This window comes from Lactuca virosa, chromosome 9 (assembly GCF_052849685.1).
Source record: "Lactuca virosa cultivar CGN04683 chromosome 9, Lactuca_virosa_CGN04683_v6, whole genome shotgun sequence".
NCBI classification, from domain to species: domain Eukaryota; kingdom Viridiplantae; phylum Streptophyta; class Magnoliopsida; order Asterales; family Asteraceae; genus Lactuca; species Lactuca virosa.
In genome coordinates, this window is record NC_136434.1 from 159,103,916 (window position 1) to 159,114,653 (window position 10,738).

General features: G+C 38.5%; 1 pseudogene; it reads left to right on the forward strand.

Moving 5' to 3' along the window:
* The first annotated feature begins 1,162 nt into the window (after nucleotides 1–1,162).
* LOC145139948 (inositol-tetrakisphosphate 1-kinase 1 pseudogene) lies at nucleotides 1,163–1,732 on the forward strand (annotated as a pseudogene).
* The last annotated feature ends 9,006 nt before the right edge of the window (nucleotides 1,733–10,738 follow it).

Below are 10,738 nucleotides of genomic sequence, written 5' to 3' on the forward strand. Positions count from 1 at the left end.
TTATATTTTTTATAATTATAAAAAAACCTAAAAAAAAAATTTCTCCAAAAATTATAAAAAATTTAAGGAATAATTATACTCACTGTTCTAATGACTTTGTAAAAAGAATTTTTAAAAAATAAGATTTCTAGATATCCAACTTGATTTTAAAAGATTAAAAGTTTTAAAAAAAATGTTGAACATAATATGATGGAAATAAAGATGATTCAAAATAGTTATGATTCAAAAATAATATGATTCAATATGTTTATGATCCTTAACTTGTTATGATCTAAAAATATTTTGATTTAAATATTTAATGATCTTTAATTATTATATTTTTTATGATTCAAAATTAAATTATTCAAAAAATATAATGATCTAAATGTTGTATTGAACAAAAACTTTATTTAGTTTAATATATTATGATCCAAATTAAAATGATCCGAATTAATATGATTCAAATGTATGATGCATAATATCGTTATGATTCAAAAATAATATGATTAAAAAAGAAACTATGAACGGAAAATATTATGATCCTTAATATTTTTCTTATTTAAAATTTTATAATTGTTAAACATTAAAAACTCAAACCAATATTTAGTTTTAAAAAAACAATATAAAAAATCCCTACTACCTTCAAGCATGCAGTAAAGACATTAAAAAAACCAAAATTTTATAAAAAGGCAAAAAAAAAATTAACAAACGAAAAAAGTAAATAAACCTAAGCAAAAGGTTAGAAAAGAAATTTGTAACTTAATCAAATTATATAGATGTTTGGGTCGGCTCTATGAGATAGAATCTGGACGGGTTGGTATTTCTTTGTAACTAAGAAAAGCATATGTTGGTGTTTATGTTTGACAGGTGGGTTTTATGTTGTTTTGCTTTGGTCTTCCTGTCATACCATGTTATTGTATAGTTTTTTATTAGATATGTTTGTTATAATTTCAATATCAAGCTTTGGTCCCGGTTATTAGAAATCCAAATAATTATATGATTTCATATTGCATGTCGCTTTATATAAATAAAAGTGTATATATATATATATATATATATATATATATATATATATATATATATATATATATATATATATATATATATATGTTGGATCATTTGACAACTCATATATTCCCGAGAACTCGAGAACTAAATAACAGTCGTTTGATCAAAATAATAGATGGTCAAGATGATTTGTGGTATTTTTGTAAATAATTGAAAAAATAAAACACGGGGGTATGGTACTGAAATTAATCGAAGGGCATTTAGGGTATTGAAATCATATCAATTCCAACAAATCAATCAATGCCTCTTTCTCCCAAATTCTCCGATTGTCTCATCATTCCTCTTTCTCTCACAGCTTCGTCGTTGATCATTCCAGAACCAGCGTCCGAAATCCATCGCCTCCTCCGTCAACTATCTCCCTTTTGATTGTGTGCTTCACAAGTTGAACACTGAAGAACGGCAGAAACAGCTAAAGGAGTACTCCATTCAGAACCCTAGTGCTTACATAATCGATTCTCCTGATGCAATCCAGCGGTTACACAACCGGATTTCGATCCTCGAAGTGGTTTCAAAAATTGAGACAGTTGAGGTGAAAGACGGTGAGTCAACTTCCTTTGGGACACCAAAGCAGACAGTGATATACGATTCGGAGAAGCTGAAAGACATGGCGTGTTGGGGCGACGGATTGAAGTTTTCGGTGACTGCAAAACCCTTGGTTACCGGACAGAAGTATGAAATCGCATAAAATATCTTTGGTTTTCAGTAAGGAGTGTTTGGATAAGCTGAAACCCCCTATTGTATTGCAGGAGTTTGTGAACCACGACGGTGTGATCTTCAAAGTGTATGTGGTCGTAGAGTATGTCCAATGCATGAAGCGGAAGTCCTTGGCAGACATTACTGAAGAAAACTTGAGGGAGTTTACATGCTTTTTCATTTTATTGAACTGATAGCAATTATGAAGCGGTAACTCATTTTTTATTTTTGATTTTCGATTTTTGATATCATATGTTTTTCCGATATTCTTTTTCCAAAGTTATTACTGGTTTTTCTAGAAATTCATCTGGTTTTTATGTTCTTATTGAACAATTCTGGAATTAGGTTGGGCTATGGATATTTGGAGGAATGTTGATATTCTCTATTCTTTCTTTCTAGAAAAAACCCATCGCTAGTAAGAAACCTGTTCCAGTTCGTCGACCCATTACTAGGTCTGTAACAGTAACAAACCTTATTTCTTGATTTTATGGATACATTGTGAACGAAAATACTCATTCTTCCTAGTTTTGACTACACTTTGAGCGACTTTGAGCCCTATTTGATTTGTTTTATCTTGATAGAATTCTTCTTTTGGATTCATATTTCACTGTTGTTGTCTTGCATGGATCCACCATTGCTCAATGGCGTAAAGCTGGCTACCAAAATGAACCTGAACACAAGGTACTATTTTCCTTTTTTCTTTTTTCTTTTTTTTAAAAAGGGTATATGAAACATCCGAAAAATATGGACCAAAAATTTCGTTTTAAAACTTATAACAAAACCATAAATCATCCATCACCATAAAGAAAATCAAGAATCATGTATCTCAAAACATCATGTCAAATACTGTATCAAAATCATGTGAGAAAAATATCAAAGTCTAAACAATACAAGGCTAAAACCGTGGTGTGTGCCATGTGATCATCCCAAGCCCTTCCCCTTGCTAGTGGAAGTACCTAAAACCAAAACTGGAAATTGTAAGCACAAAGCCTAGTGAGTCTCCCCAACTACCATATACCATACACATAACATATAAGCATATCTTGGGCCCCGCCCCTACTACATCGATTCAAGCTCGGCATCAGCTTTCCCGGCATCGAACCCTATTCGGCATCGGTCCTCGCCCGACATCGAGCAAATCTCGGAATACATAAGTGCATAACAATATTACGCAAAAACCTAAGCACATTATCACTTAAACATTCATTGGGCCCCGCACAGCATCGGACCGTAATCCGGCAACATAACATTCCTTGGGACCGCCCCGGCATCGGACCGAAGTCCGGAAACATAAAATACAAACACATGCAAGAATCACAAATAAATCAAGCATACAAGCATTCCTTGGGACCGCCCCGGCATCGGATCGAAATCCGGAAAAGCATATAAACCTACATCGGGCCCCGCCCGGCATCAGACCATAGTCTGGAACTACTACTATCTAAACGGGCCGGCCTTGGTGCCTTAGACCCGTTCCTACTGGAGGAAACTCACCTTGAATGCCAGCTGTGAAATCTCGTGTGACGAATCCCTGACGGTTGCTCCAATGACTCCCCGGCTATCAATTTCACAATAACACTTAATCAAAATCTGCTAATCCTTCTTAGGGTAAAATGACCATTTTACCCATGGTCAAAGTCAACGTCCTGGTCAAAGTCAAAGTCAAGGTCAACTCCCAGTCAACCCAACTCGTCGAGTTATCTCCCAACTAGGAGAGTTCATGAACTACTCAGACTCGTGGTCAACCGAGTCAACTCGTCAAGTCCCTTCCCAGACTCGTCGAGTTCTTCCTGACATACTATCGGGTGTTGGATCCTGAAAGTGAACCTCTAGCAATCCTAAGTACTCATTTCGAAGTGTGTACGTTCCGAAGTGGGAGAGTGGTCCGCAATCTGTCCGGACCAGGTAAGAAGATGTGAAGACTGAAGGCATTCCGGAATGAATCTCATTTCCGGAATGGATGATGATCCGGAGTGACGTTGTTTTGTCTTTTGTGCATTTATTATATTTGTCTTTGTATTGATGTAACGTTTCATAGGACTTAGTCCGTAGTTGTATTTGGACAATCAGAATGTCAGAATCATTTCTTTTGTCCAGTCCTATGTAAGCACTTTAGTTAATTCGTTGTAACCTTCACTCCTATTTATAGGAGCATTCAACACAAGTCAACAACGGATCTTTCACTCACTTTTGGCATTTTCCCTCAGTTTATTCAAAACATTCTTCTTGTTCTTCATTTATTAGCTTTAACTTGATCATTTACTCTCATTCTTCATTTAATGACTTGATCATTTGTTGAATATATTATCTAAGACTTGACTGGTCTTTCCAGGCTTGACTTGAACACTTATTAGCAATCAGACATTGATCTTAAGCATTCACTCAAGGTTTGAGTTTTCAAACCTTGTCCATGCGCAACAATCTTGTTCTCATAATTGGTATCAGATCTTGAGTGGTTGTCCTTTGAATCCATAAGATCAGATTATAATTGGTTTGAAATCACCTTGGTGTTTCAACCATTTCTGTGATAAGGATAAAAGTTCTTCTATATACCACTTTAGCTTGAAGATATCTTAACTTCAATGGCTGCTTCTAATCCTCAGCAAATGATTTCAACACAAATCGCAAATAGTGTGGGTGGCCCTACTCGTGCCCCATTACTAGTTGTGGAAGAATATGATCACTAGAAAGTTAGAATGGAAAGATTTTTACTGGCCAAAGAAAAGGTGAAGAAATCTAGAGATCCGTTAAAGAAGGTCCTCATGTTACTGTAAGAACAGTTGTAAGAGATGCAGCTGCTCGGCTCATGCAAGAAGATGAAGCTCGCCCAGCTCCTTTAACTGCAGATGATATCGAGAAGCTGCATGTTGATCAAGTTGCTTTCTCAGAAATGGTGTTTGGTGTTCCTCCTTCACTCTTTGAGCACATCAAACTATGCAAATCAGCCAAAGAGATTTGGGACACTCTTCAAGACCTGATTGAAGGTTCGGAAAATATAAAAGACAAGCGCCTCGCCTCAGTTGTAAACGACTTTGACACCTTCACCACCACTCCAGGTGAATCAGTGGCCTCAGCCTCCAACCGATACCTAATCGTTGTCAACAACATGACTGCTCATGGGATTTTCCGAACTCCTTTGGAGTACAATCTCAAATTCATAAACAGTCTTGGCAAAGGATGGGGAAATGTAAAATCTTGTCTTCAAAGCAATGGCTCCTTGAAAAAGTTGAAGCTCTATCAACTTTTTGATGAACTTCAAGGACATGAGTCCAATGTTCCTCAAACCATAAGGGAACTTTCCGGAGGACCTCTTGCCCTTATCAGTTCTTTTGAATCAACCATTCCGAACTCATCTGCTTCGGATCCCTTCAAACCCGTTGTTCCATTGGTTCAAACATCCGCACCTACCTTACTCACACAAATCTATCATGTTGATGATTCCGAAGCCATGGATTCAGAACTCCGTTTCCAACAGGAGTTCGCTCTACTCTCAATGAAGTACAAACATCCTTTCAATTCTTCTTACAAACCATACCAAAACCGATTCCATGCTCCTCACCAGAACAATCCTCAACCATACTCAGCTCCGGAATCTAAACCAACTTCGGAAAATCCTCCTGCATACAAACCGAACCTCTCTAAACCAAACTCTACTTCGGAACCTCCTCAGAGTTCCAAATCGGACAAACCAAAAATTGTGTGTCATAAGTGTGGACATGCAAACCATTTTGCTAAAGATTGCCTGGCTGATGCTCCACAAAAACCAAAAGTCAAGGATTCTGCCTACTACATCCGAAGAGAACAAGAGATGGCTGAAAGTGAAAAAGCCTTTGTTACAACGGTTTCAAGAGATGTTGAAGGATATTGGTCATCCGGGGATGATGATGATATGGTAACTGGAAGGAACATGTGTCTGATGGTAAGACAAATGATTGAATGTGATGAAGGGTATTGGTCTTCTGGTTCAGATGATGAAGATGAGGTTGTTGAACCTCACTATTGCTACATGGCAACCAATGATCCACCCGGTCGAAGCATGGTTCAGCAGGTAAAATCTATGATCTCTGATAATAATTTTGATTTGTCTCTTTGTGAACTTTATCTGACCCAAATCCAAACAGATACGAACACCATTTATAAAGCCTATGAGTCTGCCATAGAAGCTCGTGAGAAGAAGGATTGTGAACTAAGTCGTCTTAGGTTACATTTTGAGGATAAGAAATTGAAAATCGAGTCTTTAGAGCATGAGCTTGTAATGTCAAACGATGAATGTATCATTTTGAAAGATAAATGTGAAATCACCTATTCTGAACGAAATGTTGTAATTGCTGATAACAAATGTCTCAATGCAAAGATAGATGCTTTGCATAACTCTGTAGACATGCTTGAAGTGGACATCCGGATGACTAATAATTTTCGTCATCCATGGTCTAAACCACCTGGTCTCGGAAGCGAGTTTCTGAAACTAATTATTAGTCCCTTGAAGGAATTGCAAAATTTGACATTCATGGGAGAGGTTCCGAACATTAAACTTTCGGACACCCCTGTTTCTTCCTTGTCACCACTTCCGGAGACTACTGACCATTTTGAGTCCCTAATTCCTGAGTTCAAACCAATAGTTGTCAAGTATCCTGATTCCACGTCTCTTCCGCCTCTGCTAAACCTGGACCTAAATCGGACCACGGAATATCATTATAGTCTTCCAAATTGCGTAGATTATGTTCCTAGAAGTAATCATACAAACAACTGTGTAATTGAAGAAATTCCTTCCCTGACAACTGAAACTGATACCTCTGAGTTTGTATGGGCATCCTTAGATGATAAAGTTGAAGTCTCAAGCTATGTGTCCTCTGATTCCTACGAATCTGATTCCTTAGTAGTCTCAAAAGCTAAATTGGTTCCCATTACTCCTGAATTTAGGAATCCATCCGAAGGACAAACCTCAAAATCCTCGTCTCATCCTAAGAGAAAACCCAATGTTGTATAGGAAGGATATTGTAGATCCCAAAGTAGAAGCTCGAAATGCACATAAAAAGGAAGTTAAGACTAGACAAAATTCCAGGTTTATTGCAAACTCCAAACCAAGGTTATCTCAGAATTCTTATTCATCAACCCTTAGTCAAAACTCCTTTGTTCCCACTAAGATCCTCAAAAGACCTTCTGAATCTCCTAGTCGTGTAGAACATAAGAAAATAGACAGTTCTACTCAGCCTAAGTCTCGTGTCAATGCTACAACAGTCCAAAACACTTCTCATCGGACTGTTTCATCTGTTTTCATTGCAATATGATGGCATAATTTTTAAACCCAAACTTTCAAAAACCAATGTGTCATCAAACAAATCCATAAATGCAAGGAAAACAACTATTTCAAAATCTTCAAAGAAAAATCTTGTGTGGAAAGTCAAAACTCCTGTTAATGAAACACAAATTCCGGTGGTGACAAATGTTACCAACACTCCGGATGTCAAAGGTCCGAAGAAGCTAGTTCGAAACCTTCAAGTCATTGAATATGACTACTGGATAGATGAAAAGACATTAGCCTTCTGTCTGTTTCCAAAAATTCAAAGAATACCATCCAGAAACACAAAGTTGTTCCTAAGTCACAATCAAAGTCCAAAGCGCGTGCGTACGTCCCAAAGTCTAATTCGGAGCCTAAAAACTCCATTACTCACTAATTCTGCAGGCACTTTGTGCTTCGGAGCAAGAAACAATATGGTTACGTGACGGGGCAGAAAGATCTTCTGCGAGATCTAAAGCTTTCTCCAAATGCTGGTTACGTGACGTATGGCAACAACTCCAACTCTCAGATTCGTGGTTATGGGACTCTCACCAATGGAAACTTCTCTATTTCACATGTGGCGTATGTAGTTGATTTAAAACATAAGTTGATAAGTGTTGCTCAGCTCACGCATTCAAATCGACGTGTGGAATTTTGCAAAAAGTACAGCTATGTAATGACTGAAGACCGGAAAGAGTATTTAATCAAGTCGCTTTGCAACAAGAACATGTACCCGCTCGACATCAACATGATTATTGGCAAACCGCAACTCTGCCTTCTCTCCAAAGTTGTTCCTGACGTCATTTGGTTATGGCACCGAAGGTTCGCTCATCTAAACTTTCGGTACATGAATGATCTTGTATCCGGCGAAATGGTGAGAGGTTTACCTCTTCTCAAATTCTAAAATGATCATTTGTGTGCTGCTTGTGAGTGTGGTAAGCAATCGAAGAAAGGTCATCCTGTTATCATCGAAAAGTCCATTTCGGAACCATTGGAGCTTCTAAACATTGATCTTTGTGGACCATCCACTGTAGAAAGTCTTCATCATAAGAAATACATTCTTGTGATTGTTGATGATTTTACAAGGTTCACTTAGGTCTTCTTCCTAAGGCTGAAATCCGAAACAGCCTCAGAGTTCATCAACTTTATCAAAGGAATAGAAGTTCTTATCAAACTCCCAGTCAGGAGAATCCGAAGTGATAATAGATCGGAATTCGTTAATTCCACCATTGAGAAATTTCTCATAGAAAAAGGAATCGACCACAACTTCTCAGCTCCCTATACTCCACAACAAAATGGTGTAGTCGAAAGACGCAATAGAACTCTCGTTGAATCTGCTCGATCCATGCTGAACTTCGCAAATCTACCACTCTATCTTTGGGCTGAAGCTGTATCCACTGCCTGCTTCACTCAAAATCGGAGTATCATCAATCAACGCCTCAACATGACACCGTACGAAGCAATGAATGGTCGGAAGCCAACAATCTCGTTCTTGCATGTCTTTGGATGCAGATGCTTCATCAAGAACAACCATGATCAGCTTACCAAGTTCCAACCTAAAGCTGATAAAGCCATCTTCCTTGGGTACTCTTCAAAATCGAAAGCTTACAGAGTTCTTAACCGGAGAACTCGTGTTCTGGAAGAAAGTTTTGACGTTACTTTCGATGACAACTTCGTTCGGAATTCTGGCCCAACTCACATTACAACTCACATTATGGAGTCTGATGCTCCTCCGCCGGGATGTTTGAACCCCCAAACAATTCTTGAAGTTGATTTTGAAACTCTCTTTGGTCCTTCCGAAACAGCTCTTGATTCGAAATCTCGATCAAGACCAAATCTCATTCCAATCCTTACTTCGGAAGCTCAAGTCTCATAAAATGTCTCCGGTCCAATCCCAAGCCTCCATCCATTTGATTCCGAACCGTTTCAACCTTCTCAGGTTGAGGGGGAGAATGATGCTTATCCCTCTCTTGAATCAAATGTGGATGGCTTCTAAGATGCAGCTGCTGATTTCGATGACTCCAATCCTCTCAACATTGATGAAAATGAAAACTTCTTTGAGTTCCCTTCTGATGATGATGTCAACCTCTCTGGTTCAGAAGTTTAGGGGGAGCATCATCCCAATATTCAAATCATTCAGGGGGAGAAAATCAATTCCACTGTTGATATCGGATCGACGGTTGCACAAGAACTCCCACGATTACATGTTTGGACAAAGGATCATCCTTCGAACCAAGTAATCAGAAACCCCAATGCTGGTGTACAGACTCGTTCTGCTACAAACATCCAAAATGAATGCCATTTTTCATCATTTATATCCATGGTTGAACCCAAATCCATCAAGGAAGCATTGGAGCATGCTGACTGGATTACAGCCATGCAAAAAGAACTGGCAGAATTTGACCGAAATGAAGTTTGGACTCTCGTGCCTCCACCTCAGAATCATCCCATTGTCAGTACGAGATGGGTATTTCGCAAAAAACTATATGACTCAGGAGTGATCATTAGAAATAAAGCAAGGCTGCTGGCAAAAGGATTTACATAGATCGAAGGGCTCGACTACGATGAGACCTTTGCTCCTGTTGCACGTCTTGAAGCCATCAGAATCTTTCTTGCTTATGATGCTCATAAAGGCTTCAAAGTTTACCAAATGGATGTAAAGAGTGCCTTTCTTAACGGTGAACTTGACACTAAAGTATACCTTCAACAGCCCCCCGGCTTTATTTATCTCTCCTTTCTGAATTACTGTTATATACTCCGGAAGGTTGTCTACGGACTCAAGCAAGCTCCTCGGGCATGGTACGAGACCCTCACTGATTTTCTCAAACGCTCCGGTTTTCAAAGAAGAATTCTAGATCCTACTTTATTCCGAAGATCAAATGGAAAACATCTCATGCTGGTACAAATTTATGTGGACGACATCATTTTTGGATCTACCGATTCATCTATGGTTGCTGACTTTGCTAAACTGATGATCAATCGATTCCAAATGAGCATGAATCGGGAGTTAAGCTTCTTTCTTTTCCTTCAAGTCAAACAGACTAACAGAGGAATCTTCATTCACCAAGAGAAGTACATTTCGGAACTCCTCAAGAAATACTCAATGGACACCTGTGCCTCTGCCAAGGTACCAATGGGCTTCATACATAAGATCTTTGCCGACCCTTCAGGTGTTCCTGTTGATGAAAAGAAGTACCACAGAATGATTGGATCTCTACTCTATCTCACAGCAAGTCGTCTGGATATCATGTTTTCTACATGCCTATGTTCCAGATTTCAAGTCAACCCAAAGATGTCTCATCTTTAGGCTGTGAAACAGATTTTCTGATACCTCAAAGGTACAAAGAGTCTCGGAATCTGGTATCCAGCAAATGAGAGCTTCCTTCTTCAAGCATATTCAGATTTGAACTACGGTGGTCTTCAGCTTGATAGAAAAATCACTTCAGGTGGCTGTCAATTCTTAGGTGGTCGGTTGGTCAGTTGGTCATCCAAGAAATAAAACTGCATTGCACTCTCTATAGCCGAAGCAGAATACATTGTTGCTGCCAGCTGTACATCTCAGGTTCTGTGGATGAAATCTCAACTCTTGGATTATGGTTACCACTTTCAGCGTATTCCTATCTATTGTGATTCTCAAAGTGCCATTGCGATTTCCCACAATCCAATTCAGCAGTCAATGACCAAGCACATTGATATAAGGTACCATTTCATAAAATATCA